Raw genomic sequence first — 24,581 nt, 5'->3', positions numbered from 1 at the left:
TTGAGTTAGTAGCTAGTTGTTAGTGGTGATCTTGGTGCAATGTTTGGGATTTTCCTCCTTTTGTTGTGCTCCATTTCTAGTTGGGTTATGGTGGACATGAGTGCCAAGGCTTTTATGTGTCATCATAGTAGGAAAATACAGTGACTTTGCCATGACATTCCTCCCTATTATACATGATCTAATTATTTTTTTAACTATGTGAGCAGTAAAGGGAAATGCCTCCTCTACTATAAGATTTTATTCACTTTGGAAACATGTTTATGGGATAGGAAAATAAACTAAACATTTTGTGACATTTATCCATGGCCTAGTTTAATGTAACACCCTCCTCCCACATCTACCCAAGTAACCGGCCAACCGTCGTAAACATGCGATTAGAGGCTACTATGGTTGGATTCGACCTCCTATGTGACCTTAAGGAAATGGAATCGATGGAAAAACAACATATAGAATTTCGACATCAACTACAGGACCCCTCAGAACCATTCCAACACTTCACGAAGCTTCCCTCTGGGAGCCACTGAAACTTATGATCACTTTCCCTCTGGATGCTCTCATGCTATGGGCAGGCCCACGTCTAGGGACACTGTATGCTCTCGCAGGCCTTCATGTTAGCGTCTAGGGATCAATTTTTCCATTTTTGTGCCAACATCCCTAAGATTTGAGCCACTTTTTATGACCCAGAGCTGAGGTCACTGCCTAGAATGGAATGATATCTTAGGAGCAGTAAAATAACATGGAAACAATGAAGTAGAAGAAATTAGTTAAACTAGCCCTTAACTCGACCCCTACTAGCCATGATAGGCATTTCGTCAAACATATCACAAACATGTAATCTACAGATGTAAACAATAAAATTAAGCACAGTGATCTCATACTTATCTGAGAATCGCTAAGAACCTGTTTCAAGATCTTTTGCTTATAGATGTGTTAAAGAATTACATGCATAAATTGTAGCTTAAACATAGAAATTTAATGTGCACATGAGAGAAGAGGAGGAACACATAAAGCATGAAAAAAGACAACAAAAATTGATAACAGAGTTCGTCCGACTTGGACTACGTCTCCGGGTCCTGCTCGATCAATGGGGAAGCCTTCATTCATTAAGTGGCATAAGAAAGAAGAGTACAAGCATCAGTTATAAAAAATGAGTTTTATACCACCATATTGAAAAATGGCCGAAACATGTAGACTCTGATGGAGAAACGAGCAGTGCCATTGCATTCATGGCGTTGAGAAATGCTGAAACCATATGAAATTTGTCAAAATCTGACAAAGTGAAAATATGGCCCTCCTACAAAAATCTGCCTCAAACTACGTGCGCTCTCTCCTCTGCCTGGGTGCACTAGTGAATTGAGTTTTTAAATAAAAAATTGGATTGAGTTTACAAGAATCCCGTTGGTGGAGTTGGTTTGAGATTAGTTTGTTACAGAGGAGGTCGAGCGGTCAAACCCCACCTCTTCCTTTTTTACATAACAAAAATTCTTTAATGGGAAGGGAGGTTGGGCTAGGCTCGCCCACCTCACCTGTCCCTTCTACTTGGCCCGTATCTATTTTTTAATGAGCGGTGGAGGTTGGGTTTGCGCCCCAAGAGCCGGACTACCATATGAGGTCTTCATTTTAATGTTGGTGGTTGGGTCTGTGCCCCAAGGGCCGACCCACCACCTTAATCCAGCGCTTACGGTTATGTTGGTTTTGTGGGAGGGGCTGGGGGTAGTGGTCCGCCCCTCCACTAAACATTTCTTTGATATGGTTTGGGGTGGCAAGGTTGGTGGCCCACCACCCTTTTTTTATAATTTTTTTTGTTTTCAAAAACAATATGCCCTTTTTGAAAATTCGGACTTTTGACTGAAGGATTCATTTTAACCAAGCGATAATTTTGCCGGGAATCTGGCAGAAGTTGGTCATATTCTATCCGCTAGAAAAGTCCAAATTGTGTCTTTATTAATCCTGCCAAGTCAACAAAAGTCAACCAAACTTTGACTGCCTCTATCTCTTTCATCCGGACTCAGATTGGAGTGTTGTTCTCACCGTTGGAATCAAGGCGACAAGCACTTTGATCTGACATCAAGTTAATTATCTTTCTGCCACTTTGAATTTTGAGCCCTTTCCATGCCACTGGTGTCTGGAGATCCACCTGGATCAATCCTCCCTACTGAGGAGCTTTTGGACCCCAAAAGCATTTACACTTAGCACACTGTTTGTGTCCTTTCAACCCACACTTTCGATCTCCTACACGCAAAACTAGTACATTTTTTTTTTGTTGCAATCATGCACACCACACATGACTTAACAACCCTTCCTTGCCAAGAGTTTATAGCACACACTCCTTGGCCAAGGATTACATAAAAAGTAATCAATACCTCAACTAAAAGAAAGGCCAAAATATCATCGTTGCATTTTGAAGTGATATGAAACACACCATTACTTTTACATTTACTTGCAACGTTTGATTTACAATGGTGGCCATATCAAACTACTACCTTAGAAAAACCAGCTTATTAAAGTAGACCACCGTGAATGGGATGGATTCATTTGCTGAACATGTTCACCTTTCGGCTCCTCTAGTGATTTTTCCAGAGCATGGAGCATCGGATAGGCGGTTTGTTAGTGTCCCTCTTTATTGCAATGGCTACAACGATTCTTTTTCCTCCAAACTTTCGGGGTTGCCTTGGGGCACTTTCCCTTGGTGTTCCTCCAGTAATTGTTTATGGGGCCCTCATTATCATTGGACTATGAGGAGGAAATTTCATCGTCTGTTGTTCGCTGGTTACTAGATGTATTGGAGCTTTCTCCCATTTCCTTTCTGGCGTATCCGAATCTTGCACGATGCGACAATTCCTCAACTTTGATGGGGTTTACGATGCCTTGGCCTTTGATGCCGAGGCCCTTTCCCTGATGTTATCGGGAAAACTAGTGTCCATTCAGAGCTGCTAGTCCCACTAAGAAGGGTAGCTATCTTAGAAACAAACAAACTAAAGTCACTTGTGTTTTCCTTTATGAGAGATAGATGAGAGAGAAGTAGAGAGTACCAACCTCAGTCTTTCGCTTGGCTCCTTGCTTGTTTCCTCTCCCCTTTGACAGAGCTTTGCCACTATTTCCTCACTTGTCCCGCTTCAGAGAACACTTGTAGAGTCAAAGCAGCATAATACCTTCAAAGCATAGAGATCTATAACCATAAACAATATAGGATCAGATGTATATTGACCACACAAATGCATATATCAATACAAGATTCAGAAATATACAAGAATATGGAGGAAAACTAAAATAGCTTTAATGATAGAAGTAGTAGAAGAGAGGATTACAACCCATTGGTCTGACCCAGCGCCATCCTCCCAGCATGAAAGCCCTCTTCACCTCATAAAAAGCTAGATCACCCAACACTATGATGTTTCACAGAGAAACCAACAGCACTTCCTTACAAAATACAAGATTCTAGCCTCTGGATCTCTAGGATGAGGGATCCATATATAGATATTTGTAGGTGGGTGAGTTAGCTTCTGGGATTTTGATTAGTGTCATTTCTCTGATAGTTCTTGGTTCCACTTGGAGATTTCATGATCTCTTACTCATCCCTGGGCGAATTCAGAGAGGCAAGTGTCAAATGGGAAGTTTCTAGAAGATTCTCTGGGTTTCCACCTAGCCAACTGCCTCTGCCATTTGTCTGCTCTCACTCATCGCACCCTACAGAAGGGCTTTTCAGTATGCATCGCACTTTTTTCATGTAGTAGGTGAGATGCATCGCACCCTTAGCACTGAGCAGTCTGTATGGTCCAGTTTTGACCAGTTCTGAGTAGTTTTTCAGGGAGAACTTCTGGGAGATGATGTAATCAGCTGACCTTGTTCCTTTAGGGTATGAAACAACACTTTTAGGGGCTTAGAAGCCCTTGGTTTATGGACATATGAGATTGGGGTTGCAGTGCCAAAATATGTCTATAACAGTTGCCCCCTAAAGCATGAGGTCGTAAATCTTCTGATGTCGGGTGAAATGCTTTATCATGAGGATCCGAGGTTTTTCGAACTGGAACGTGACCTGTAATAAGATACAATATAATACATTATCTTCATAATATTTTCATGATCTAGCTGAGGTGGGCATTCCCATGGTCAGCTTTATACATTCATTTTCATGTACATAGGACAGACAACCATCTGTGTGGCAGACTGATGATTCTGGTAGAGCCATCATCCCTTAGGTTGGATGATTATCTGTGCAGCTATGATGTAAATTTGATGTATTTATTTTCCTGAATATATCGCAGCGCAGATGGATGAAACTAGATCCGGGGTCTTCAAACACGTTCAATCTTCGCCCGAAGTACAAGTCGATCCTTGTGAAAGGATGTTCTAATGTCGAACATGGAAAGACATCACCTGATTACCAGCCAATGATGTAAGTTGTTAACAGGCGCGAGAGGAATCACCGATAATGATAATGACCCTCAAGGTACGACAGTAAAATTCATGTGGTACGAATACATGAGTCGATGTTGAACACCACGCAAAATCTTCTGGTCGAAGGCCATTGATGTAAACCTGTCGTCGGAAGTGAGAAACTTGCCATTGAGGCATGCAAGCTTCAAAGTACTAAAGTGTTGTTCCTAAGTCAACTTCTTGGATAATGAGCTGATGTCAAAAAGAAGTGACCCGTCGTAGGAGGGCCTTAATGAATCCCACATCTACGACATGAAATGGAGCAAATGATTTTGTGGAGGTGAAAACAATCTGATGATATAAGGTTCAGGGTGGCAGTCATGAAAGAATGAAGCGTGAAGGTATTGTAGCGGATGAGATGTAAGATGGGTTGGTGATTTCTCTGAGTAAGTTCTCTTGAACATATCGGCGACAGTGAAATGGATTGGTAGCATTAACCCCAGAAATGGATGGTACGGAGGACCAATGGTGATATGACCGGTGAACGGAATAACCCAACCCAACTCAATCATGGTGATGGAGTGAAAGTGTCATGTTCAAGAGCGACCTGCTACCAATAAAGTTTCTTCAAGTTTTCTTCCCAATTTTTCCCCAGTCATTGTTGACCAGTACCTCTTTATTTTTGTCAAGCTTGAGGAGGATAACATATGCTTGTTCTATAATTTGCCCTTCGGGCAAACCCGTCGCTATGTTTTAACGAGCCTAGCAACAGTGAAACTCGCTCTCATCTACATGGATAAGTTTGTCGCTATTGTTTTAATGAGTTTAATGACAAAGATAACTTGGTCCTTTTCAATTTAGAGAGTCTGGAAAAAGATGGAAAGGAAACTCCAGTAATCCTTTTTCGTAATATAATCCCTTAAGTCCGAAAAAGTATAAAATAATACGAAAGGGATGAATTTTCGATAGTTTTAACGAGCTGAACAAGACAAGCGCTCAATCTTTTTGTGTAATGATCCCTTAGGTCCAAAAAGATTAAAATCTAGAGGAGGGATGGCACTTCCAATCACTTTAATGAGCTAGAGAGGCCAATTGCTTGGCAATCTTTTCATATTTTATGAGTCAAATGAAAAGAGCTTAAAGGAGACTCGTTTTTTTAGGAACGAGTGATGTTTTCGGATAGCAGCTGGTTCCAGGTAAGGTTTGGAACTTTTCAATCATGGCAGTGTAAAGAAGATGGCTAATAGAATCACTCGTCGCAGCTGTTCCTCAAAAGGGGTAAACAATCAAATGGAGGCGTATGATCGGCTAAAAAAGAGTGGAGGTGATGGTAAGAACACGACCAAGGCTCAAAGCTAATGATTATGCGATCGCAATGGTTATTTACCGAAGGATGGGTTCATTTTTTAATGAGCTTAAACTCTGGGGGAACATATGCTCATTGCTAGGTTTATTTTTTAACGAGCTTGAACTTTGAGTAAACCTGCTCGTGGCAGTTGTATAATAAGGATGTCTCATCGATAGGTTTATTTTTTAGGGAGCTTGCCCCATTTGAAACTTTGCTCTGGAGCCTTTTGTTATGCAAGCTAGGAACAACCAACCTACGAGTCTAAAGGGTTGAGAGCCTACAAACTAAGAAAATAAATGGTCGCTTTTCACTTGCATGCAAAAAGGTTTGCATGCCCCCAGGTATAAAGAAAAGTAGAGTTTCCAGGTTACCATATGAAAGTTCTTGCATTTGCAAGATTGCTCCATCTGCATTTGCAGAAAAAACACTTCCTTGGCTCTGTCCATCGAAATAGAAAAAGGTGAATGGTGGGATGCATCCACTCACATAACTTTGATGAGGGAATCTTATTCCAGTCTAATCCCATTTTCCTAAATGGACGGGTGTGTCAGACTAGTCATATATCCTCCGTGGAAACCTACCCTATACCTAAAGTTTTTTTGCCGAAGCAGACCAGGGTGCATGCCCCCTAGGTTTAGTCACATTCACCAAATCACTCGCACTCATCAGGTGGATTGACTGGAGATTGATGAGACATTCCTTGTGCAAAAAGACCAGTTAGGGATGGCACTTGACTAGTAGCTATGTTTGAACTAGGGAATGAAAGCTGGTCTACGAGCTGGACCACTCTGCCTTCATGCGGGAAACACATCACTCGAAAGAGTGAGGAAACAATAGCTCCCATGCTATAAATGTAGTCACGCCCAAGGAGTAGATTGTAATCTAATGGCCCTTGGACTACCATCACATTCAAATAAATGGTTTTCCTTCTCAAAGTTATAGGCAAATTTGGAAGGATCCCTAACGGTTGACTGGTTCTATTGTTGAAGCCTATCAGATTTCGAATCTCAGGCAGAAGCGATGGCGAACCAAGCACTTTCCAAGCAGTTGAGGAAAGGATACTCACAGAAGCCCCTTCATCTATGATAGTGCCAACCATAATCATTTTTTAAGCTTGTACTATGATTCAAAATGGTACATTAGATGGTAGGTGATCTGAATTTGAAACTACTTGTAAATGGCTTGCAAGGTATTCAATTCAGTAATATACATGTTTAAAAGATGTCCATGTCTTGTAGAAAAAAAATAAAAAATGAAACTTTCAGCTGTTCATGACCCATTTAATTATAGCAGATTTATTTCCTTTTATTGTTTAACACACTAAAACGAATTTGTTCTACAAAATAAATCAACCACAGATGCAAAAGAAGTTGATAAAGCAGTTCACCCATCCTGGGCTACGTCTGCTGGGTCCAAGACTCCCAAATGGGCCTGTCCTCGTTTTAATTAAATGCTCAAAATAAATATACAGCTGAATAACAGTCTCTACAGGTGGAATAGACTGTAAAAATGGATTCAGAGCACCTGAATCCTTCAGGATTGACTACTGGTTCACCTCCAATGGGTACCTGCAACCCTATACAGTTCTCAGAATACAGGGCCCTGGTGGCTCCTAGAACTTCCACGGCGCCAAAACCTCTGCAAATGACCTCAGATGGCTGTAAAACCTATGCCAATGGCTTCAGAAGGTCGAAGAGACCCAAAATCGAAAAAAAAAAATCGTCCAAAACCGCCTTTCCTAGCCAAAGTTATGGCCATTTACTCCCAACTGCCAGCTGGTCCTAGAAAAACTCCAGTTAAAACTGGCTAACTGCCAGATAACCCCGACAAATAGTCAATTCCGCCATTTTTGGAGCGCTCCGCCAAATTCTCCGCCAGACAGACCGCCGGTTAACGGATTGTTTTAATGGCACATGTGAACGCATTTATCAACGGGCAGTTTACCTTGGATGGCGCACCTGGACGGTTAGTGGACGGGCGGTGAGCTATGTGTTAACTCCCGCATTTAGTGGCAATGTGAACACGTATATTATAACCGTTGAACGGTTTAATACCTGGCGGTTTAGGGTGGAGCGCTGTGGTCCCGACGGATGGGCATATGGTATGGGGGCTGGCCCCCTTCGGTCCCCACACAAGCGTAATACCAAGCTCTTATATGATATGATCCGCTATACAAACAGGAACAACCTGTTTGGTCCAACGGTAAGGCGCGGGAGTGTTATAAGGTAGGTCGCGTGTTCAAACCTCTCCATTGCCAAAATTTTAACGCATATGCACCCATAATGTTGATGTCACCCTGGGCCACGTGGCAGTTTTTGATTCGCTGCCCAAAAGGAATATTCCCTAGAATATTCCAAGGAATATTCTGTGGAATATTCTTTTTTTTTTTTTTGAAAAAATTCAAAAATTAAGAGTCATTGGGCGATTTTGTTTTTGGCATAACTTCTGCATACATAAACCATTTTCCGAACCGTTCACGGAGCTGGAATCAGGAAGACGAGCTCTATCCGGTCGTTCTAGTTCAAACCACTTTTGAACACTTTCAGTTTTGAGCATTTTACGACACTTGGGACATGAGCACCTGATCACACCTCCCCATTGGGAATCTTTTGGACCCCAAAAGCCTTCAACTACCTGTTAAAGAGGTGAGGGTACAACTCCCTCACTCTGTCCACCTCCATCCACTTTGCCTTGTTCGATTTGCTGCCTTTGAAACCAACCCGAACATAATCTACATTGCCCCTCCTTTAAGTGCGTGTCCTTCTGTCAAGGATTGTATCTTCTTTCAGCTCATCTAAGAATTCTGGCGAGAAATCTTCTATAGATGGCAGCTGAATAGCACTTTCATGATCAGCGATCAAAGGAGGTTCATACAAACGTAAGTTCTCCACATTAACAACAGAATACATTTGCATGTAGGAAGGCAAATCTAATTGAAAAGCATTATTTCCAACCTTCTTGAGGATTTTGAATCGACCATAACGAATAGGCTTCAGCTTTTTACCTTCTCCTTGCATCCTTTCCTTACTAATGTATAGCCATACCTCATCCCCTTCTTGAAACTTGTGATCAACTCTATGTTTATCGTGTCTTTCCTTGTACTTGCCTTGACTCTTCTCAAGTTGTTCTTGAATTTACTGATGTATTTGCTGAATTCTTTCAATGAATGAATGAGCTTTGTCAATATCACTATGTCCCTCAATGGCGACATCTTTCTCAAGAATGAAATCAAGAGGTGATTTTGGCAAGTAACCAAAACAAGCTTCAAATGGTGAGGTGTTTGTGGACGAGTGTTTGGCACGATTGTAAGCATGTTGTATGTAGTGCAAGTGTTCATCCCAAAGCTTGGGATGCTTGCTGCAATAACCTCTCAAGAGGTGCACAATGGTTCTGTTCACAACTTCTGTTTGTCCATCTGTTTGCGGATGGAAAGCAATACTTTTGTTCAACTTTGTGTCCATCATCTCCCATAGATTGGACCAAAAATTCCCCACAAATCTGGAATCCCTGTCACTAATAATGGAAGTAGGCAAACCAAAGTGAATCCATACATGATGAAAAAATAATTCAGCAGTTATAGTTTTCTTACAAGGCATAAGTATACACATTTTGCTGAAACGATCAACTACTACATATAAATAATCATGTTGCTTTCTAGATTTTGGCAAACCTCCTACAAAATCCATAGAGATGCTCTCCCATGGTCTAGAAGGTACCGGCAAAGGAGTATACAAGCCAAGCTTCCTATTACTAGGCTTGCTTGTAGCACATAATGAACAACCTCTTATGAACCTTGAAACAGAATCTACCATACGAGGCTAATAGCAATACCTCTGTAGATGTGAAACTATTTTGCTTACACCAAAATGGCCAGCAATAAGAGAATAATTAGCTTCTCTTATGACATTTATTCTCTCCCCCTGTGGTATACACAACTTGCCCAAATGAAACAACAAATTGTTATGCATGTGATAGTCATTTTCCTCTACATGATTCCCTTTACTCAAGTTAGCATACACATCTTTAAAGTCATCATCAGATGCATATTGTTCTATGTAACTATCATGTACAATGGAATAATTCTTAAGTAAAGTAACAACACCAATAATAGGCCTTGAAAGCATATCAGCAACTTTATTCAAAGTACCTTTCTTGTACCTTATTACCAAATGGAACTGTTGCAAGAAGCCCATCCATCTGAAGTGTCGTGACTGTTGTAACTTGCTTTTTGATTGCAAGTACTATAAGGGCTGATGGTCGGTATGTATAACAGTTTCTTTGCCCATCAAATAGTGTTTCCACTTTTTGATGCTTTGTACCAACGCATACAACTCCTTATCATACGTAGGATAATTTACAACAGCACCATTAAAAGTTTCAGAATGAAAATAAATAGGCTTACCATGCTATAGAAGAACTGTACCCATGGCATAATCACTAGCATCGGTTTGTATCTCAAATGGCTGTCTCAAATCTGGTAATGCAAGGACCGGAGCTGAACTAATCTTCTCTTTCAAAGATTCGAAAGCTTTTTGCTGCTTGCCTCCCCATTGGAAAGCATGCTTCACACTTGTCACTGCATGCATAGGAGCTTCTATAGAAGAGAAGTTAGAGATGAACTTCCTCCAATATTGAGCTGCACCCAAAAAACTTCTTACCTCTGTTATGGATTTGGGAGTAGGCCAATTCACAATAGCCTCTATTTTAGCAGGATCAATCCTCAGAGCGCCTCCTCCTACTATATGTCCCAAATAGACCAAAGAAGTCTTTCCAAATTCACACTTTGACATTTTAAGAAATAACTGATTCTTCTTCAAAACATCAAGTACTTTCCTAACATGCATGACATGATCTTCTCTAGACTTGCTAAAAATTAAGATGTCATCTAAGTAGACAATAATGAAATCATCACGAAAAGGACGCAAGACATCATCCATTACCCGCATGAAAGTTGCAGGTGCATTGCACAAACCAAATGGCATCACAAGCCATTCAAAGAGTCCTTGTTTGGTTTTAAAGGTTGTCTTCCAAATGTCACTTTCTTCAATTCTTACTTGATGATATCCACTGCGCAAGTCTAACTTAGTGAAATATTGAGCATCTTTCAGCTGGTCTAGCAAATCATCTATCCTTGGGAGTGAGTAACGATTTTTTACCGTTATCATGTTCAAGGCCCTGAAATCAACACACATACGCCAAGTGCCATCTTTATTTGGAATCAGTACAATCAGTGACCCACATGGCGAAGTACTTGGCCTTATGAAACCCTTGTCCAACAAGTCCTTGATTTGCTTCTTTATTTCAGCATTCTCCATAATAGACATGCGGTACATGCCTATGTTTTGAAGAGGACAATCTGGATGCAAATGGATTTCATGCTGAATCTCCCTCTTAGGATGCAAACCTGTTGGCTCCTGAAACATCTCATGATATGCATCAACTACATCATACAGATCTGATTTAAGTTTTGGATCACAATTGTCAAATGACTCATGATTCACATCAACCTTGGGCTTAATCATAAGAAGAACAAAATTCTTACTTGAATTGACCAACCTTTTTACCTGTCCTACATTCACCATCGATATATTTGTCTTCTTGCGATGAGCTCTAACAATGAACTCCTTGCCATATTTGAAAAGATGATATTTGTTTTCATGGCGATGAAAGATAGCTTTCCTGTCAAACAAGTAAGGACTTCCCAAAACAATTCCTGCTATATCAAAAGGTACCACATCAAGTTCAACTGTGTCAATAAAATGTGCAGTAATTGCAAAGCGCAATGTGCACTTTCTTGAAACTTGTAAATTTGCATCCTTGCAAATCCATCCAAGTGGATATGGCTTCGGATGTGGAATGGTCTCAAGTTTAAGCTGCTTGACCAAGTCCTCTGATATAAGATTTGCTTGTGACCCACTATTAAAAAGTGTGTCGATCTTAGTATGTTTTGAAATCACCCTCACATGAAACAATTCAATTCTTTCTTCCTCATTAGGAGCTTGTACATGACAGTTTGAGGTACTAGTGCTGGCTTGAGTTTCAATTTCTTTTCCCTTCAAGTTTTTCAAACCCATGGCTGCAATTTTGGTTTCATCACTTGAATCATCCCCTAAATCTTGTGGTGTAGATGTAGTAGCAGCAGTTTTCTGTTTCCCTTTGGATTTGTTAAATTGAGGTCTTTTTTCAGGATGTAATTTCCAACAGTTTTTCTCCTCATGGCCTGGTTTAGAACAGTGTTTACAGATCACTTTCTCACTCTCCTGTTTGACATATGCATTCTTTTTTCCCTTTCCCTTGGAGGCTTTTTCTTTGTTTTTCCCCTTGGGGGGCTTGTTTCTACCCTCTTCAAATGTGTTTTTCCCCTTGCCTCTAAATGGGTAGCTTGGACACCAACCTCGTCCAGGCTAGTAGGGTTAAACATCAAGATGGTGTGTCTAAGGTAGCTATGCAAACCATCAATATATTTCAGCAAGGTTTCCTGGGTCTGTAAATCTACTCCTAACAAGAGAGCTCTTCTCCTGAATTCTTGGGTGTAGTCTTGGACACTCTAACCCTGAAGTTGTCTGAAATTTTTCCAGTTCATAATGGCTTTCTACATGTGAGCAAGAGGATAAAACTGTTTTTTAATGGTTAACAGAAATTTAGGCCATGTTAAGGTAACCTTACCAAATTTCTTGATCTCATCTTTAGTCTTGGCCTCCCACCAGACCAATGCTGCTCCATCCATTCTCAAAGAAGCCAAATGAATCTTGGTGGCATCATCATGCATATTCTGGATCCTCAAGTAAACTTCCAACTGCCTAATCTCGTTGTCAAGCTTTTCTGCATTCACTTCACCATTAAACATAGGTAATTCGAATTTTACATCAAGCTTCAAAAAAGGACTTTTTCCAGAGGATCTATGCTTATGCACAAAAGAAGAAGACGAGGAAGAAGAGGAAGAAGGTGACGATGGGGGTGGTGGATCACCATTACCTCCATGTCCTTTCTTGGAATCATCGTCATCCTTCTTACCTCCTGAAGAGCCCTCTCCTTCATGTGGATGTTTGGACCCTTCTCCAGTCAATTTCTCATTTCTTTCTTGGTACAATATCCTCACCATTTCAGTGAGGTCCAAGAAAGCCTTTCTGAAGACTCTTTCTTCTTCTTTTGGATCCATGTGTGCAGGAATTTCTCCTTCATGTTCAGACATTCTTGAAGCTTCTGCTGAGACTCTTGAGGGTGAAATTGAAGGTGGAGGTGATGGCTCTCTGGCCTTCCTTGATTGAGGATTCTCTCGTTCTCTAGTCAACTGTCCTTCCCCTCTTTTAAGTTTCAACCTGGTAAGCATCAATACTTGCAAGACAGTTAGAAGATCTTTGCACAAAAACAATCAAAAGACAACTACACCAGATATTGACTGAAAGAGTATTTATCTACTTTGCAATTGTATAACAAGAGCATTTCGAAGGCTTCCTGGCTCATTTCAGGCTCTGTCTATAGTTTATTTGACTGCTTTTAATACAAAGAAACAACAACATAGCTCTAATACCAACTTGATCTGAATTTGAAACTACTTGTAAATGGTTTGCAAGGTATTCAATTCAGTAATATACATGTTTAAAAGATGTCCATGTCTTGCATAAAATAAAACAAATGAAACTTTCAACTGTTCATGACCCATTTAATTATAGCAGATTTATTTCCTTTTACTGTTTAACACACTAAAACGAATTTTTTCTGCAAAATAAATCAACCACAGATGCAAAAGAAGTTGATAAAGCAGTTCACCCCTCCTGGGCTACGTCTGCTGGGTCCAAGTCTCCTAAATGGGCATGTCCTCGTTTTAATTAAATGCTCAAAATGAATATACAGCTGAATAACAGTCTCTACAAGTGGAATAGACTGTAAAAACGGATTCAGAGCACCTGAATCCTTCAGGATTGACTACTGGTTCACCTCCAATGGGTACCTGCAACCCTATACAGTTCTCAGAATACAGGGCCCTGGTGGCTCCTAGAACTTCCACGGCGCCAAAACCTCTGCAAATGACCTCAGATGGCTGTAAAACCTGTGCCAATGGCTTCATAAGGTCGAAGAGACCCAAAATAAATAAATAAAAATCGTTCAAAATCACCTTTCCTAGCCAAAGTTATGGCCATTTATTCCCAACTGCCAGCTGGTCCTAGAAAAACTCGAGTTAAAACTGGCTAACTGCCAGATAACCCCAACAAATAGGCAATTCCACCATTTTTGGAGTGCTCTGCCAAATTCTCCGCTAGACAGACCGCCGGTTAACGGATTGTTTTAATGGCACATGTGAATGCATTTATCAATGGGCAGTTTAGTGGACGGGCGGTGAGCTATGTGTTAACTCCCGCATTTAGTGGCAATGTGAACACGTATATTATAACCGTTGAACGGTTTAATACCCGGCGGTTTAGGGTGGAGCGCTGTGGTCCCGGCGGATGGGCATATGGTATGGGGGTTGGCCCCCTTCAGGCCCCACACAAGCGTAATACCAAGCTCTTATATGATATGATCTGCTATACAAACACGAACCACCTGTTTGGACCAACGGTAAGGCGTGGGAGTGTTATAAGGTAGGTCGCGTGTTCAAACCTCTCGATTGCCAAATTTTTAACGCATATGCACCCATAATGCTGATGTCACCCTGGGCCACGTGGCAATTTTTGATTCGCTACACAAAAGGAATATTCTCTGGAATATTCCAAGGAATATTCTATGGAATATTCTTTTTAATTTATTTTTTTGAAAAAATTCAAAAATTAAGAGTCATTGGGCGATTTTGTTTTTGGCATAACTTCTGCATATGGAGACCGTTTTCCGAACCGTTCATGGCACCGGAATCAGGAAGACAAGCTCTATCCATTCGTTCTGGTTCAAACCACTTTTGAACACTTTCAGTTTTGAGCATTTTACGACACTTGGGACATGAGCACCTGATCAGTAGGCGGGGTCTGCCTAGTAGATTCCAATCGAAGGAAACGACTAGATTGCTTGGAGGAGGGACCGAATAAATGACTGGGTAAATCTCTGATGAAATTCCTTCCTGCGGTAAAGGAATGGGTAGATTGCCCCCATGTTCATCGAATTCTGTGTTAACGAAAAGAATTTGAACGGTGTCGTTCTCATTCTCTTTGGTGACTGTATCATCTGAAGGTAGACCTTCTGAAGGGCCGACTTCTGTCTCGACCTATTGACTTTGGTCCTGTGTGGACTCAGAGGGTTTATCTTCAATGATAGATGCTTCGACTGACCACAAAGGTGTGTCAGTCGGATTTTCAACTAGTGATGGACTTGGCAAGAGTTTCTTGTATCCAGGAGGAAGCCGTAGCGGTGAAGCAGGACGGTTATCCAAGACTCTTTTAGCTTCATCTAGGAAGGGACAACGGTGGATGGCATGATCGCCTTCACACAGTCTACAAGGAAATTTAGATCTTCCTTTTTGTCCATTGAATTCATTTTCACTAGTTGACGGTGTACTTTCAACATGATCGTCATAGGTTGAGGGCACCAGATTGTGCAAGCAGGGAGACCAGTCCCTTAAGATCCACAGGATGTAAGGACAATCGCGATGATAGTGGTCTCCTTTGCAAATGACGCATGGAGATTTAGGTTTGGATGGTACAGTGTGTGGATTTTCGCCAGACGATGCATGGTTGCCTCCTTTTGTCGTTGGCTTCTTCTTCTTCTTCTCCTTCCCTTTCTTCTTCTTCTTCTCAGTTACTTGGTTTTTAGTTTTACTAGCTTCACCAAGTGAAGAGGAAGAAGGAGAGGGAGAAACAAACGAAGTATAAGGTTGGGGGGTAACTCTAGTATCATTTGGTTGCTGATTTGATTTCTCAAGAATCATGGTGTTTTGAATGACAGAGGTCAAGAAAAGCCATACTGGCAGGCCAATTGTCAGACTTGGAAGGGACAATGTGGCCATATGAGGTGCACCAACATCTCCCCAAGAGGAGAAAGGACTAGGATTCCCCCCAAGGGGAAATCCTTGATTGGTGGACTCCATTTTCTCAACCTAAGACCAATGAGGGAACAGTGATGTTATTCCGATTAAAATAAATTTTATGACGCTTTGACACAACTTGCTTTTTCAATTTTTAAGAGTCGAGAAAAAGCTAAAGATGACTCTAGTTGCCTTCGATTTTTAATGAGCCTGAAGTGACAAGTGCTCAGATGGACCTTTTCTTTTAAGGAGTCTGAAAAGGAACAAAAGTGACTACTCTAAAAATCTAGATAGAGGGATTACCAAACCAATCAAAAAACTGCATAATACTTTTTAAGGTACGGCAGTCAATCTTCCCGAATGTTGTGTTCAGTGCATTGCGATCGATAGGGCGGTATACACGGCTTCCTAAGGATAAAGGGTATAGCCTATTGTGGTCTCCCAATATATACTCTACGGTACGTGGGAGCACAAGTCCGTACTAGCACTTGTCGTATCAAAGAGGAGGAATCACCCAACCTACGATGAAAACGATAGTTACCAGGCTTTACGACACTAAAATACGTCTCTAGCCTAGACTTTTAGATGTTGTGAGTTAGGTTCCAAAGCGTCTTTATGTTCATTGAAATTTATTTTACAATTGATCTTTCTTACGAAGTTTTCCTTTAAGGTTTACCGCGTGATGTAGATATACAATTCCTAAATATGCAATCTAAGATGATAAACAATCGTTTACTTTCTTTTTGCAATGAAAATCCTAGCTACTAAGGAAAGAGAAGCAAAATTCTTTCAACATAGAGCAGAGAGCACACACTAAGATGCATTGTCCTAAATCAATTTCCGCATGTAGTCTAAATGAAAATGCACATGCATGTATTTGTTTTCTGCTTTCTTAATGTGTGAATGACAAAAAGAATGATAAGTACAGATCTGGACTATTTTTCTTTCAAAGCGACAATACTAACAATTTTCTTTTCCAAAAACGAAAGGAAGACTAAGACGACACTTTGTGATTTCGAATTCAAAAAACGAAAGGAAGACCGCTTTGTGATTTCGAATTCAAAAAACGAAAGGAAGGCTAAGACGACACTTTGCGATTTCGAATTTGAAAAATGAAAGGAAGACTAATAGCAACATTTTCAATTTCGACTTGAAAAACTGCTTTCGACACTTGAAATAATATTAATTCAAATCAAATACAATGTCAAAAGTGTAATCGACTCTCTAAAAGAGGTAGACCTTACGACACTCTTTTATTTGACTGAAAACGAAACTTGCGACACTTTCAAATAAAAAGACGACAGTTCGATTAAGCTACTGTTTGCAAAGGAGAATTGTAAATGACAAAAAATACATAAAAACATTCACAATTCTTTATCAATGGAGGCTGAATGATGCAAAGGAAGGGAGTTTCAACATTGATATACTGATCATAAACAACAAAACTACTGAATAAAGTTGAAGATAATGAAGAAAAACCAAAATCTGGAGGTAGAAACAGTTTCACCTAATCATCGCACTTGTAACACAGGGAAACAGGGATGCATCTCACCTACAGCACATGGGAGGTGTGATGCATCCAGACTGCCAATGAGAGACAGTGCGATGGTCCACGGACAAGACTGAGCTTGGTTTTTGCTCACACTTTGTAGCTTAGTTTAGGGATTTAGGCTGAGCTAATGATAGGCAGTAAGCACAAAGCATAGGGGCTGATCTAATGAGGTTACTTGAGCTACCACCAGGGCATTTAGGATGTTTGCAAGTCAAATGTTCAGTTCATAAACTAACCCGTAGATTGATTGAAGCAACGTTGATCTACTTTGCAGTTGCATAGCAAAAGTAGTTTGAAGGCTAGTTGGCTTAACTTTAGGCTCCGTCTGTAGTTTATAAAGCAAACAAATAGAAACAAGCAAACAAGCTATTTGCTCCCCAACAGAGACACCATTTTGTTATCGGGAAAACTAGTGTCCATTCAGAGCTGCTAGTCCCACTAAGACGGGTAGCTATCTTAGAAACAAACAAACTAAAGTCACTTGTGTTTTCCTTTATGAGAGATAGATGAGAGAGAAGCAGAGAGTACCAACCTCCATCTTTCGCTTGGCTTCTTGCTTGTTTCCTCTTCCCTTTGACAGAGCTTTGCCACTCTTTCCCCACTTGTCCCACTTCAGAGAATACCTGTAGAGTCAAAGCAGCATAATACCTTCAAAGAAAAGAGATCTATAACCATAAACAATATAGGATCAGATGTATATTGACCATACAAATGCATATATCAATACAAGATTAAAAAATATACAAGAATATGGAGGAAAAATCAAATAGCTTTATTGATAAAAGTAGTAGAAGAGAGGATTACAACCCATTGGTCTGACCCAGCGCCATCCTCCTAGCATGAAAGCCCTCTTCACCTCATAAAAAGCTAGATCACCCAACACTATGATGTTTCACAGAGAAACCAACAGCACTTCCTTACAAAATACAAGATTCCAGCCTCTAGATCTCTGGGATGAGGGATCCATATATAGATATTTGCAGGTGGGTGAGTCAGCTTCTGGGATTTTGATTAGTGTCATTTCTCTGATAGTTCTTGGTTCCACTTGGAGATTTCATGATCTCTTACTCATCCCTGGGCAAATTCAGAGAGGCAAGTGTCAAATGGGAAGTTTCTAGAAGATTCTTTGGGTTTCCACCTAGCCAACTTCCTCTGCCATTTGTCTCCTCTCGCCCATCACACCCTACAGAAGGGATTTTTAGTATGCATCGCACCCTTAGCATTGAGCAGTCTGTATGGTCTAGTTTTGACCAGTTCTGAGTATTTTTTCAGGGAGAACTTCTAGGAGATGATGTAATCAGCTGACCTTGTTCCTTTAGGGTATGACACAACACTTTTAGGGGCTTAGAAGCCCTTGGTTTATGGACATATGCGATTGGGGTTGTAGTGCCCAAATATGTCTATAACACCTGATACCCCATCTTCTTCAATAGTTTGGATCCAATCCCTGTAGTATGTTTTTCAAAAGCAGTGAATTCATCATCATCAAAATCATATGAAATCGAGGAATCAATTTTTACCTCTGGATAGTGATGCTGCAACTTTTCCAAGGCCTCATCCTTGGCCTGCAACTGGCGTATTAATCTTTGTTTTTCTTCCCTTGCCTCCTGTAGAAGCCTCCTTAGCTTAGCATTCTCTGCTTGGATGCGGTGGTTGGTCTCCTCAAGTTCTTGGAGTCCTGCGACGAGGAGTGCCCTTTTCGTTATGTTTGTTGAAATCCTTAATTCATGGCCGGAATCAGACCCCAAATCCATGGGTCCTCTTGTCGCGATCCCAAGGGCTACAAAATTTGTTTTGTTGCTGGAATCGGACCCCAAGTCAATGGGCCTACCTCGTGCAAATCCTACAGCTGCGACCTTCTCATCTTCCTCTGACTCAGAATCTTGGTTTTGTTGCACGGTGGTGATGACCTTCTGCTTCCCCTTTCTGTCATTCCTTTCAGGTCTCAGCTCAGGATGCAACTTCCAGCAATTTTCTTCATCATGCCCCTCTTTCTCACAATGTGTACAAGAGGGCTTTGCTCCCCTTCTCTTGGCTACTACGGCTCTCTTTGGGTGGTCATCCCGTTCAGGTGTTCCCCTATTTTCCAGATGAATGGCCTTTACACTAGCTGAGTCAATGGTAGTAGGTTTAAACAATAATAATGAATGTCTAATGTAACTATGTAATGATCCAATATACTTAGTTACTACTTTAGGTGAGTCAAGTGCAATGCCCAAATTAAGTGCTTGTTTTCTAAACTCCTCGGTAAATCTTTGAACATCTTGACCTCTGCCTTGCCTTAAGTATTGCCAATCCATTAAGGCTTTTTTCTTATAACCCAAGGGATAAAATTGTTCCTTTAATGTAGAAATGAAACTAGGCCATGAGGAAAGATGGTTATCCACACTCATACTGCTTCGCAATTTTCTCTCCCACCAGATGAGAGCGGTGCCACTCAGTCAAAGAGAGGCCAACTGAATATTTGCCTCATCCTCTTCGATCTACTGAATCCTGCAGTAGATCTCAATCTACGTAATCTAGTTATTACGCTTTTCTGCATTGCTTTCACCATTATACATGGGAAGATCAAATTTGACATCTAATTTAAAGAAAGGTTTCTTAGATGCACCCCTTGAATTTATATGATGATGATGATGATGAGAGGAAGAAGAGCTTTCACTCGTGGAAGGAGAAGGAGGGGGTTCTTCTTCACCATTTCCATGCACTGAACCTTGTTCTTCTGGCTTTTTCCCTTCTTCTTTCTCTAGTCTTGAAAGCAATTGGTTGACATTTTTTTTCATTGCATAGAAGGTTTTGCAGAAATTGAGCTCCTCTTCATAACAAGCCTCTTCATCTGCCATGTTTCTCCTTCGATGTGCACACCCCGCTTCGGGATCGAAAGACTTTAGTTTCCCTTCGTCTCTTCGGAGCCTGTTTTTTGTTAGCATACAAACATGCAATTCACATCTAAAAAGACTTGCTCTGATACCACTTGATCCAAGATCTTTTGCTTATAGATGTGTTAAAGAATTACATGCATAAATTGTAGCTTAAACATAGAAATTTAATGTGCACATGAGAGAAGAGGAGAAACACATAAAGCATGAAAAAAGATAACAAAACTTGATAACGAAGTTCGTTCGTCTTGGACTATGTCTCCAGGCCCTGCTCGATCAATGGGGAGGCCTTCATTCATTAAGTGGCATGAGAAAGAAGAGTACAAGCATCAGTTACAAAAAAAGGAGTTTTATACCTCCATACTGAAAAATGGTCGAAAAATGCAGAACTCTGATGGAGAAATGGGCAGCGCCATTGTGTTCATGGTGTCGAGAAATGCTGAAACCATATGAAATTTGTCAAAACCTGACAAAGTGAAAATCTAGCCCTCCTGCAAAAATCTGCCTCGAACTACGTGCACTGCCTCCTCTACCTGGGCGCACTGGTGGATTGAGTTTTTAAATAAAAAAATGGATGGAGTTTACAAAAATCCCATTGGCAGAGTTGGTTTGAGATCAGTTTGTTACGGAGGAAGCCGGGTGGTTAAACCCTACCTCCTCCTTTTTTACATAACAAAAATTCTTTAATGGGAAGGGAGGTTGGGCTGGGCACGCCTTGGGTGGCCCACCCACCTCAACTGGGCCCTCTCCTTGGCCCGTATCTCTTTCTTAATGAGCGGTGGAGGCTGGGTCTGCGCCCCAAGGGCCGCCCACCATATGCGATCTTCATTTTAATGTTGGTGGTTGGGTCCATGCCCCAAGCGTCGACCCACCACCTTAATCCTGCACTACAATTATGGTGGTTCCGTGGGAGGGGCCGAGGGTAGTGGTCCTCCCGTCCACTAAACATTGCTTTGATACGGTTTGGGGTGGTGGGGTTTGTGGCCTACCACCCTTTTTCTATAATTTTTTTTGTTTTCAAAAAAAATATGCCCTTTTTGAAAATTCGGATTTTTAACCGAAGGAGTCATTTTAACCAGGTGACAATTTTGTCCGGAATCTGGCTGGAGTTGGCTGGATTTCGTCTGCCACAAAATTCCAAATTGTGTCTTCATTAATCCTGCCCAATCAACAAAAGTCAACCGAACTTTCACTACCTCTATCTCCTTCATCTGGACTCAGATTGGAGTGTCGTTCGCACTGTTGGAATCAGGGCAACGAGCACTTCGATTTGATGTCAAGTTAATCGTCTTTTTGCCACTCTAAATTTTGAGCCTTTTCCATGCCATTGGTGTCTAGAGATCCACCTGGATCAGAACCATTGTTCCCTCATGTCTTTTTCTGCATTATCATCTATTAGGTCATTGATACATTGTCTACTCATTTACAAGTAAAAACATATTGAGAGACATACATAACTATTGTCATAAAAGATACATATAACCAGCATAATAACATCATAAATAACATAAATATATTAGCCATAAAATCCACATATAAACCAGTACATTTACACATGAAAACCAAGGGAATGAATTTCTCATTAATGAATGTAAAAACCAATCAGAGATGGGACTACCACATTCCACCTGGCCATAGATTGGCTGAGCCAAGTCTCTCTTCAGCCAATCACCCTTGTGCCATATTCCAAGCATGAATGTGGGACTCATAACCAACTGACAATAACCAAACAAGTATGGATGCTACCATAGTTCTCCACCTATGCCATGAGGAATTTGAGTTCCTCCTAGTCTCTCAGGCTTTACCGTAACCCACAGTCTGATCTAGGGATCACTAGGCCCTACACCGAGACCCACTCTCCAAGCTTTATTGTACAAGCCATCTAGGGACTATTAGGCCCAACGGAGAAAATCCCACCTCTTGGCTTTACCGTATATTCCGCCATTCACTAGCAAGGATTCCTAGGCCCACCGAGGCACATAATCCTAGCTTTACCACAACCCACAGTCTAGATGAAGGGTTACTAGGCCAATGTCTTTACCATGATCCACAGTCCAGTTCAGGGATCACTAGGACGTGTTTCAACTACAACTTTGCTAAAGTTGAGGTTCTAATTTTCTATATGCATTTTTCAACATGTCTTGATGCTTTCAAGTACATTTAGCAATGTGTCTGGGCACATATATGTTGTTTAGTGATGTGGGGTGTTTTTAGTTGGTTCTTCCTACTCTAACATCTTTCATCAGGAATTTCATTTGAGGATGCAACAATGGGTTGGTGTGGGTTTATGGAGGAACAATTTTGTCATGATATTCTCATGGTTTAGAGAAATTTAGCTCTCTGTCCTTGAGGTTTATGTTATATTTGTAGTGGCTTTTTCTTTGAGTTCTGTGTGTATTGGATCTGTTTGTGTTGAGAGTGTAGTCAGAGGATGATTATGGTTTCTAGTTTGTGTTGTGTTGGTTTTTTATGTCCTTTTTGGTTATCCATTGAATTCATCAGATTCAAAATGTTAGGTTATGATGGTGGAGGTGTGAATTGTGGTTTTTTCATGGTGGGTGCATTTAATGATTAATGTTATATTGTTAATGGTTTTGTCTAATTGTTTTGCCAAAAATGGAGATCTTTATATTAGGAATGTAGGTTGAGCATATATGTGAGTGTTGGTTTATGTTGCAATAGTTTTTTGTGCTCTTATGGTTAGCATTCTCCCTTCATGTCCTCTTATAAACAATTTTTTACTCTTGATTTGTTTGATAGAGGTGTTTCTCACTGGGTTGTCATAATGAGTGTCATAGATTTTCCTACTATGGTTTAGACATCTGCCTTGGTTGACTCGACCAATGTTGACATCTTATGTGGGGATTTGCATTCAAGGACATAGTGGTGGGATGACTTGGTTTCCTAGAGGGGCATTTTAATTGTCATATTATAGTGGTTTCAAAGTAGTTAATTATTTGTATGTAAGGTTTAACTCTATGTCGTCAATGGATTTCTTCCTATCTATATGGTATTCTACTTGTAGTGGAGCTTTTTTCCTAAGGAATGTAGCATATGGGTGCTAGTTTTTTCTTTCTCATGGTCTCAAAAACAATGGTTTATTGTTCATTTATATGGTGGATGTGCTTCTCATGGTGTTTATGGTGTTGGGTGTTCTAGGTTTTTTTTATGGTTTTGGAATTTAGGGTGGCATATTGTTCTTGGTGTTCTAGTGGGAATTTAGCTTTCATGTGTGGTTCTAGGTGTTTCAGATTTGTTCTTTGGCCTTCAAAAAGCTATATTGTGATGGGGGAGGTTTTGGTATGTTTTCTTTGTTATGTGAAAAAATGACGATAACTCATCATTTGACAACATTCAATATATTCTTTTAACTTTGTTTGTAATTTTCAAAACATTGTTGTAATTAGGCATTTTGAATGTCTTTCTATAAGTGCTTTTACAATTTGAGTTCGTAGCTAGTTATTAATGGGGATCTTGGTGCATTGTTTGGGATTTTCCTACTTTTATTGTGCTCTATTTCTAGTTGAGTTATGATGAACATGAGTGCCAATGTTTTTATGTGTCATCATTGTAGAAAAAAATAGTGACTTTGTTGTGACATTCCTCCCTATTATATACGATCTAATTATTTTATTTGGTTGGGTGCCACTTTAGTGCAGTGCGTGCTTGACGGTATATCATATGCGGTCAAGGGCGTGGTACACAAAGCTTAGATTACCGTATTGACACGGGTGAAAATAAAGTTTGAAATATTGCCGTATTGACACGAGGGCATATTGAGGTGAAAGTTTAAATCGCTGTAATCACTGGGGTCATATTTTTTTAATTTGTTTAATCTGGGGTCAGCAGATTGAAAAATGGTACAGAGTTTAAATGCCGTGTTGACTGGGAGCATAGAAATGTGAAGAAAATCGATAAAGGTGAAAGGCATATGCACTAAGGGCGCGATACACGAAGCTTACATTATCGTATTGACACGGGTGAAAACAAAGTTTGAATTATTGCCGTATTGACACGGGTGAAAACAAAGTGTAAATCGCCGTAATCAGTGGGGCATATTGAGATGAAAGTCGCAGAGAGCCAGCCAAGTTTTCGAAATTTAGTAAATACAATATGTAAATGGGTCTTATCTGATTTTAATACAATTTAACTTTTTTCGTACTAAAAAACAAAATGAAGCCATTGTGGAAAAGTTGCTCAGGCAGATTGGTACACAGTTTAAATGCCGTATTGACTGGGAGCATAGAAATGTGAAGAAAGTTGATAAAGGTAAAAGGTATAATGAAGCTTAAATTACCGTATTGACACGGGTGAAAACAAATTTTGAATTATTGCCGTATTGACACGGGTGAAAAGCACAGTTTGATTAGGGTTAATGGATTAGGGTTTATGAATGCTTTGACATGTATATATATGTGTTACAACATTGAAATGAATATAATGAAAAATCAATCTGGTAGTCCTAGTTTTGGG

The sequence above is a fragment of the Pinus tabuliformis genome, chromosome 2_2 (genome assembly GCF_031772625.1).
Source record: "Pinus tabuliformis cultivar Carrire ecotype Pingquan chromosome 2_2, CPIR1, whole genome shotgun sequence".
In the NCBI taxonomy this organism is placed as follows: domain Eukaryota; kingdom Viridiplantae; phylum Streptophyta; class Pinopsida; order Pinales; family Pinaceae; genus Pinus; species Pinus tabuliformis.
Note: the sequence above shows the minus strand (reverse complement) of the source record.